Source organism: Oratosquilla oratoria, chromosome 14 (genome assembly GCF_046742065.1).
Source record: "Oratosquilla oratoria isolate Oo_2021 chromosome 14, ASM4674206v1, whole genome shotgun sequence".
Lineage (NCBI taxonomy): Eukaryota > Metazoa > Arthropoda > Malacostraca > Stomatopoda > Squillidae > Oratosquilla > Oratosquilla oratoria.
The window spans coordinates 9,297,329-9,307,328 of NC_134790.1; positions in this window are offsets into that span (position 1 = coordinate 9,297,329).

Below are 10,000 nucleotides of genomic sequence, written 5' to 3' on the forward strand. Positions count from 1 at the left end.
ACTTATTCGGCGCATTGGCGTCAGCTACTAGGGATTCATCGAGGTGGATGGCATTCAATATAAGATTTTAGAGAAAGCCCAGATTGTCGTGGACGGAGAGGAAAATCAAAAGGATGAAATGGGTTAATGAAGATAGAAAAGAGTTTCCTGTGAGCTATAGAAAAAAAATCATTAAGGCGAGTGGGCTAAAAGCTAATACGTTATATATCAAAAAGTTAATAAATGATTGCTGAGGAGGCATTCATCAGGCACAGATCGTACGAAGCGAAAAACAGTGGAACAAGAACCGAGCAATAGATCTAACCATGATCAGGAAGCGTACGAAAGCAAAGGTCAAGGTAACTAGGTGCGTCTGTTTATAAAAAACGACATCTTTATACCATTGAACATGTTCCAGCAATCGGTCTCAGTAGTTAATTAATCTTTTTGCACCTAGGCCGTATTTGCAATTAGAATCAGATCTGCCGAGGGGGAGTGCTCAAAGTCTTTGTTGTTCTCTGTTTAAGAGTAACAACAATGGTGATGAAAACACCTCGGATACTTTGCTATTTATTGTTCTGCTTCACATCCAGCTCGACACTGGCCTGTTCTACATCACTCCCAAGTTTGACCTCGTTATCCATGGATTAGCCCTGACCACTTGCGTCACCTAACGTGAGGCGGTTGAACTAGTTTATATACCATATATTACAATATATAGAATCTAATCGTTATAATTATATACATCACAGGAGTTAATACTAACTACATGTAAAATTGATCTGATATATACGCGCTTACCTACTTTGAATGTAATTGAAGTGTGAACAGTTATTAATTAAATTTACTATCTACATTTAAGATTTATCTGATATATACTCGCTTACCTGCTTTGAACGTAACTGAAATGTGAACAGTTATTAATGAAATCTGCGTATTATCGTAAATGTGTGGAAACGTCTTGTTATTGTCTGTCGTCGACGTAGTATATTTTTAGATGTCCGTTTGTCCAACGAGCCCGTTCAGTATTTGTACATCGTATTGTATTTATGTAGTTTTGCATGGCTTAAGGAATAACATAACGTAGTATTTGTGTCATTTTGACATTTGTTGAGACAGTAGAAGATCTTACAGGATAACACTTATAATAGATATACATATATTTGAACAGAATGTAGCATACTATTAATTGTAGTTAAGAATATGTAAGGGAAACGAGTTTCTTATACACAAAAGTATGGGCTAGGCAACAATATTAAGATTAGAGATCATTCTTGTGTGCCATGAAAATATGTGTATCCCACTGTAGCATTAGTATTAAGAATTATATTAAGTATTCTGAGTTGGGTGCACAATGTTTCTATGTAATCGCAAACTTTGCGACGGGTATGCGAGGTAAGAGGAAGTAGAGAATGAATGTGAGTAGAGATGGAAGGAGAAAGGGGGGAGAATAAGATAAGTTAGAGTGGATTTCGTCGTTGATGTCGAAAGTTTTTGCTTAATGCATTTAGTCTCTTCATCTCTACATTCACACGAACAATCGCTTTATCTGTAATCTTAGCAAAGATAAATGGAAGGGTGCATGGATTTTTTTTTTCGTGTGGCGACTTTACGAGAAGTTTCTGGCGAAATATAAGGATATTTTAGGGGGGCCTTTATGGATTTAGATCAAACTTATGACAAGATTAGGAGAGAGTGTGGAAGGTAGAAGTTAATGGAGATGAAGACCAAGAATGAGATGAATGTGAATAGATGTGGTGAAGGGGACCTTGAGTATAAGGGGATTGTCTGTTGAGCAGGGAAGAGAGTAGGCAAGTGATAGATATGAGTATAGAATGATTGTGCATTCCTTGCTTGGCTACCTCCTTTACAAATTTGCTGATGATACAAAACTGTGCGGAGTGGCAAATGATCACTCAAACCAATTAGATATTCAAGAAGATTTAGATAAATTACAGCAATGGTCTGAAAAGTGGCTAATGAAATTTAACACAAGTAAATGCAAGGTAATGCACATAGGTAAAAATAACAGCAAGTACGATTACAAGTTATTTGGAAATTCGTTAACAAAAGTGGATAGTGAAAAAGATCTCGGCGTAATTATCAGTAACGACCTCAAATCATCCAAGCAGTGTATTTCAGCCTCTGAGAAAGCAAATAAGATTCTGGGATTGATTGCGCGATCTTTTGATTTCAAAAGTCCATCACTCATTAACAAGCTATATAAATCGTTAGTTCGTCCACATTTGGAATATGCTGTTTCCGTATGGTCACCGAATCTCATTAAAGACATTGACAGACTGGAAAAAGTACAACGGCGAGCCACAAAACTGATTCCAAATATCAAAAATAAATCATACGAAAATCGACTTAAGCACATGAATCTGTTTTCCCTAAAAAAGCGTAGACTCAGAGGTGACTTGATACAGGTCTTTAAGATTTTAAAGGGAATTGACAACATCAAAAGTGACAAAATTTTCACATTGAATGAGAATCAGACAAGAAACAATGGTCTCAAACTGTCCGGAAATAGATTCAATCTGGAAGTAGGTAGAAACAACTTTGCCAACCGTGTAGTTAATGAATGGAATAAACTTCCTGCACAGGTAGTACAATGTAGTTCAGTTCGAAGCTTTAAGAATCATTTAGATAAATACCTAAGTAAGATGCTGTAATTATTATAATTTATGTTATATTATTTGTTTTTGTTTTGTTATAATTTGTCTGTCTGATTTTCATTTATTATTAGTTATATGTCAATTTATCATCATTTACTATTTACCTGTTTGTTTGTTATTCAACTATACCAATGCATTTATTTATGTATTTTAATTGTTATTTACATTGTTATAGTTTTAATTTATTATTAATATTTTTTTTTTTTTTTTTTTTTTTTTTTTTTGCATCCGACCTAGATATGGATCAAAAGGTCTCCTGTCGGCATGCTTTGCCTTTGTAATCCTTTGTAAAAAACCTTGGGTATATGAATACACAGACATTATCAAGTAACGATAATGGTATGAAATAGAGTATATTTTGTACGAAAGGTTGGAGAGCTCAAAAGTATGAGCGAGCTCACATGAATCTTATGTAGATTGACTACGTACTGTGTCATCCCACAAAGCAAATCTCAACAATAGGATAATTGATTTTTTCAAGAAGGCTTTGATTATTCCTGGAATCAGTTTCCTAGCGTTTACTGTCATCATCTCTTTGGTCAGGCGGTGTTGCGGCAAGTGATGGTGTAAGCTTTGTAGTACCATTCTGAAGGTGGAAGGTTGTTTTGTTGCTTCCTGCGGCGATTTAGTATATTATGTATGAGGGGAGGGACTCACAACACTCTGTCTTATGCTCTTATGTTCTTATGTTCTTATGTCTTACGCTTGAAGGCATGGGGGAAATATTACACGAGGCTGGCTCCTATCCTGTATATTACGGTTAGGTAAAAGGAGTTAGGAAAATATAATATCCGGTTGTTGTTTAGTATATGGTAACACTGAGTGAGGGATCTGTAGATTTGAAGTACTTTCACTGTTTTATGATTTCTCCTTTGGCATATAGTGCAAAAGAGCCCTTTGTAAAAGATCTTGGTATTAAAATACGTGTTGTGTTGAGACCATACACTGAATTTATCAAAGCGTAATGTAGGCTGGTTAATTGTTGTTGTTTTTTGGTACAAAAATGTCTTGAAACCGCTTTGGTTATTTGGACAAGTACGCCCAAGAAAAGAATCTTACATACATATACCATATATGTTTTTTTTTTGTTTTTTTTTGTACAAAAAATTCTTAAAAATAGTTTTGGTTATTTGGACAGGTACATCCAAGAAAAGAATCTTGCTACAATAATTTCATTTTACTATCAAGACATGCCCTGAGAGCTCTTACATTCTTAATATTGGGAGTACTGAGCTCTCTTTTGTATCTATTGTAAGTTATATATCGTCAATACATCCAGAAGAAATGGTAGAGTTACTCAAAATGATGAAGACGTTTCTCCCAGTCATACTCTTGAGGTCACGTTCTGTCCTGAGAGAATTGGGACAAGATATCCGCGAAATTTTATAAACATATTTTCCCCATGGACGCAGCTTGAAGAAGAGATAGTATTCCAGACCTTGCCTAAGAAGTAGTTCCTAGCTCTGCAGCTGTGGCTTGTTTGTAAGTTTTCGTTCGTCTCTGTAAGACTGATGAGCTTTTTAAGCGTCCTGTTCTCAGGCTATAGTGATCCAGTTTTTCCTCTAAGGATAAGCTGATCTCACAAAAATACATGAATGCATATGTGAGTGTATATTGATATCTAAACATCTGCGTATCTCTCTCTCTCTCTCTCTCTCTCTCTCTCTCTCTCTCTCTCTCTACTTTATTTATTTATTTCGCTCTTTCTCCTTCCTTTCCTCTGTGGGCGCGCGCGCTCGTGTGTGTGTGTGCGTGCGTGTGTGTGTGTGTGTGTGTGTGTGTGTGTGTGTGTGTGTGTATGTGTGTGAGTGTATGTGTGAGCATGTGTTTGTGTGTGTATATATGCGTGTGTATGTGAGCATGTGTTTGTGTATGTATGTGTGTATACATGCAATGTGTGTGCACATTTGTGCGTGCGTGTGCGCGTGATTATATGCAGATACGTGCAAGCAGCTCACCTCCTTGGGCGTGAGTGCGTCGATCTTGCCTGCGTCCTTATCCCAAGGTGTCCGCACTTGTATTCATCCTCTTTGTGCATGCGGGCAATGGCTCGGCGTCATGGTCCCCCTCCTCGTCATGAGTGCGCTTCAGGTCCGTCATCTTGTCTGGCCAAATGCGTGGAGACTGCCTGCCTATCTCCATCTGGGTGCGTGCGTGCGTGTATGTATGCAATACAATTGTACGTTGCTTTGTCCATAGTGTTGTCCATTATCTTCTCCCTGCATTGTGTTTGCTTCTTCCAAACACTTTCTTCTTCTTTTTTTTATTGTTCCGTGTTTTCTTCAGCTCTTTTTGTCTCCTTCTCTTCTTCTTTATTGTGCTAACATTTGTCACTTTCCTGGGCTATTTTCCTACTACCATTTTTTTTTTTTTTTTTTTTTATATATAAAGAGAGATTCGCGCTACAAATTTCCTTCCTATTTATACAGCCATTTCATCTGTTCTGCTATTTGTGCTCTATTTTCTGAGGATTTCCCCTTTATTGGGCATACTTTGCATTTCTTATTTGCCTCTTCTTTCGTCTTGAAGGGCAAATCCTGATACTGTTGTCTTTGTGGTTCATCATACCCTTCCCCTTTTATGTAAAAATTCTATCGTTTCTCCCTTTTTCCCCCTATCTCTTCAATCATTCTATCTATCTTCTTCCTGTCACTTCCTCTCTTCTTTCCTTTGTTTCACTTTCGTTCCTTATTTCCTTATTGGACCTCTGCCTTTTTACGTCTCAAAATTGGTCATCCCTCCCTTCACCTAATTCTTCCTTGTTTTCTTTTATTTTCCATGCTTTGTTTCCCGTTTCTTTTTATATGTATACATTTCACTCTTTTCCTCATCAATGTTAGTTTTTGCTGTTTCTTTAGTGTCAGCCATTACGTTAGTTATCTACTTAATTATTTTTCTCACAATTACCGTCTAAATCGTTCATCTGTTTTCTGTATATAATCATATATTTGGTAATTGATCCACTCCTTCACTCACCCACTCACTCATGTACTCACGCCTGATATATCTCTCCCTATTTCCATTATTCTCACAATGGTATCCATTTGCAGTACACAATGGAAAAAAGTCTCTCTACATAATTTTTCCTCCGCACTCTCTACTGACACCCTCTCTCTCCACCTCCCATTCTCACTCTCACTCTCTCTCTCTCTCTCTCTCCACCTCCCATTCTCACTCTCACTCTCTCTCTCTCTCTCTCTCTCTCACACACACACACAAACACAAACACACACACACACACACACACACGCACACAAACACAAACACACACACACACAAACACACATACGTATTCTTTCTCTACCTATCTTTATCTTTACATCTCTCTCTCTCTCTCCCTCTCTCTCTCTCTCTCTCTCTCTCTCTCTCTCTCTCTCTCTCTCTCTCTCTCTCTTACTCTCTTTTTTCTAGACAGTCTACTCCAAACCACCTGACTCCTCCTCCTCCTCCTCCTCCTCCTCCTCCTCCTCCTCACTCCACTTGAGCCGAGGACAGCGGCGGCCGGGAGAGGGTTTTGGTAGATCTGCAAAACGACGCTCACGCAAAGCCTCGAAGCTGAACTAAATAAACGCGGTAATTACCCGGGGTGACTGTTTTCCCCCCTTACCCATTCGGGGGGTGGGGGGGAAGGTCAAGGACGAATTAGGAATGGGAATGAACGATCCCTGTCCCGCATTCCCAAGGACCAGTTTCTTTTGGAATGAATAAATATTCTAACGCGACTGAATTCACTCGAGGAAAGAATGGCGTTGATTATAATAAGGATATTATTCGGTTGGGGGTGAGGTGGGGTGGGGAATGGTTCTACCGTGAATCCCCCCCTCCTCAATTGCAATTCCTGAATCAATTTAATCCCCCGACATTTTAAGCTTAGACTCATTAAAGTGTCTATTTTCTACTATTCTGGTTTGAATGAGAATTGATGAGGACCTGTGTCTCTTCGACGTGAATACACATGGTGTGGGATTTGTAATCCGGATAAATGAGACTTGATGACCATTCGAGGGTCCTGCGGCAGGACCCCACGAGCATAGATCAGCTCTAATAGGCATGTGATCAGAGTAATTTAGAAATGGCGTGTACGTGGCTAGTTATAGAGAGCGGAGGAGGAGGAGGAGGAGGAGGAGGTGAGGGATGGGAGGAGGAGGAAATAGAAAGAGAGAAGAGAGAATGTAAGAGAGAGAAGGAGGAGTCGAGAGAGGAAAAGGAGTAAGAAATAGGAAGAGAGAAGAGAGAAAATAAGAGAGAGGAGGAGGAGGAGGAGGAGGTGAGGGATGGGAGGAGTAAGAAATAGAAAGAGAGAAGAGAGAAAATAAGAGAGAGGAGGAGGAGGTGAGGGAGGGGAGGAGTAAGAAAGAGAAAGAGAGAAGAGAGAAAATAAGAGAAAGAAGGACGAGGCGAGGGAGGGGAAGGAGTAAGAAATAGGAAGAGAGAAGACAGAAAAAAGAGAGAGGAGGAGGAGGTGAGGGGAGGGGGAGTAAGAAATAGGAAGAGAGAAAAGAGATAATAAGAGAGAGGAGGACGAGGCGAGAGAGGAGGAGCAAGAAATGGGAAGAGAGAAGAGAGAAAATAGAGAGAGGAGGAGGAGAAAGCGAGAGAGGAGGAGGAGTAAGAAACAGGAAGAGAGAAGGGAAGAGACAGGAGGAAGAAAGAGGACGCGATAGAAGACGGGAAAGAAGAGGTAGAGGGTGGAGGATGAAGAAAAATTAATTATTAATTAATATTAATCAAGCAAGCTATTATGAGATCTTGGCTTAATATTCCTAATAACACTTTGAATAATTGCTTCTTCTTTAGAACCGGTGGAACAGGTAAGGGTACAAAAAAAGTAAATATATACTGAAATCGAAAGCTGGAAATAATGTGCTGCAGATATCTCAAATAAATTAACATAAATAGTGCATTTAAGCTTAATAAGTATGACCTTACGCACGTATACACAAACACGCGTGCGCACGTGCACACATACACACACACATACGTAGTACATGCACACACATACATAGTACATGCACACACACACACACACACACACACACACACACACACACACACACACACACACACACACACACACACACACACACACACACACACACACTCCCAACATTCATACACCTAATTTTCATAATGTGGACACTCCAGCTTCTCTTTAATAAGAGGGACTATGAACAAAGACAGGATGGACAGCATTATGCATTATTAATTGTAGTGAGCATATGTGGAGATAAATCACTGCAAAGCATATTTCGTTTATACAAGGGTGATTTGTATTTTCCATATTTATTTGTTTTTTTCATATATTCTGTTTTTTCTGTTTATATATTTGTTTACTTATTTTATTCGTTTATTCGCTTATCGGTGTATTTCTATATATTCTTAGTCTGTTAAAACCTCAGCGATTAACATTTCAAGAAAATTAAGCTCATTTTTGGGAGTCACAATATATCACATGACCTTCGATGGCGTGATCATGAATGTACGTGATTTGTCTTTCGAAATATAAGTTATTCGATACAGGTTTATTGAGGGAACGGTGTAGCTGCTATCACGGTCCCAATCTAAAAACTCTCAATCCGTGTAGATTAATGGATATTGATAAGTATTTTAGACAAATTATTTGGATGATGGAGAACATAAACACAGGGGAAGGCTCGGAACCCTAAACACTCTAACGTTTCGTTCTCCATCGTCCAAATCAATGGATATGTAGAGATCATTTTTTTTACTCGGAAAGGGAGCACAGTATCCTATGCAACACTAAAATGAGATTATATATAACTGTGATACCCGAGGTTGGGAAAGGCAACAAAATATTCTGGCTGTCTCATTCCCACTCACATGGCCACGATATCCTCAGGTCGGTTTCGAAGCTTCGAATCTTGACACAAACAAATGGGTCGCTGTGACCAATGAATGATCTCGTGACCCACGCGACACAGGTTGTTATGGAATAGGGTGGTCTGGTGGATGATCTCTTTCTCACTGAAGCCATTGTTGATTAGTACTTGGGTAGAGGACTCAATTTTATTGTGTACTTACTTCCGGGTGCTACAGTGGGTGCTCTACAGATATAGGCGCCGATAGTAAAGTCCTTATATATGTATATGTATGTACATATATGTATATATATATATACATATATATATATATACATTATATATATACATATATATATATATATATATATACATATATATATACATATGCAATAAAAAAACTAGGAGCGTCTGTTCACAAATGCGTAAGTAAACACTAGGAAAAGTTTACTTTATGTATATATATATATATATATATATATATATGTGTGTGTGTGTGTGTGTGTGTGTGTGTGTGTGTGTGTGTGTGTTTATTATCAGTGTATTTGTGAATGCCAATAAGTGTGTGTTTAATGTATATACAATTTACAAAAAAAGAAAATCGTTTGACTTTTTCTACTCTGAAACAAAGGCAGGTTGAGTCTTACAATCTTTTCCGGGATTTTCAGACTCGTGAGTTTTAAACTTTTCACTTCTTCCTGTTTTCGTGCAAAATCTCATCTGTACCTTGCCAGGTCAAACACGTTCAGAGGAAATAATTTTGTCTCTCTAACCAGGCTATTTCTTGCTCCGTGTCGATAACATTTGCTGAAAATCCTGCCAAGCGTTTCGTTGTACTAATCGCATGATATCCTCTTAGTAACCTCAACAAATATCTGTTTCTAATCTTTTTTTTTTCAGCTATGTCTTTTTTTCTGTCTTCTTTGAACTGAACAGTAAAGAGATTCAAGATCTGTAGTTACCCCCTCCATACTTAGAAAACGTGCTTTCATGATGACTTTTTGCATCGACCTGTTCTTTCACAAACAATCATTTGACCGCAATTGCCTTCAGGTTTCTCAGAGTGACTGTTGACCACAACTGTAGCCCAAACACTCTATTCGTTCCACCGGACTCCCAATTCCATCAGCGGGCATGGCAGCGTTTGAACGAGACTTTTATTTGCCGTGGTAACTCTTATGGAACAAATTACTATCTACAATGGTATATTTAGAATAATTAAACCCAGCAGTCACAGACTCGATCCCGAAACCAATGATCAGAAGCCCAGTCTGCTTATCATCTTGCCATGCGAATGATTAAAAGAGTCAACACCTGATGTGTTTGTATATGTATATGTATATGTATATGTGTATATGTTAATGTATATGTATATCTATATGTATATGTACATGTTTATGTATATGTTCATGTATATGTTTTTGTATATGTATATGTTCATGTATATGTATATGTATATATATATATATATACATATATGTATATGCATATGTATATGTATATGTATATATGTATATATGTATA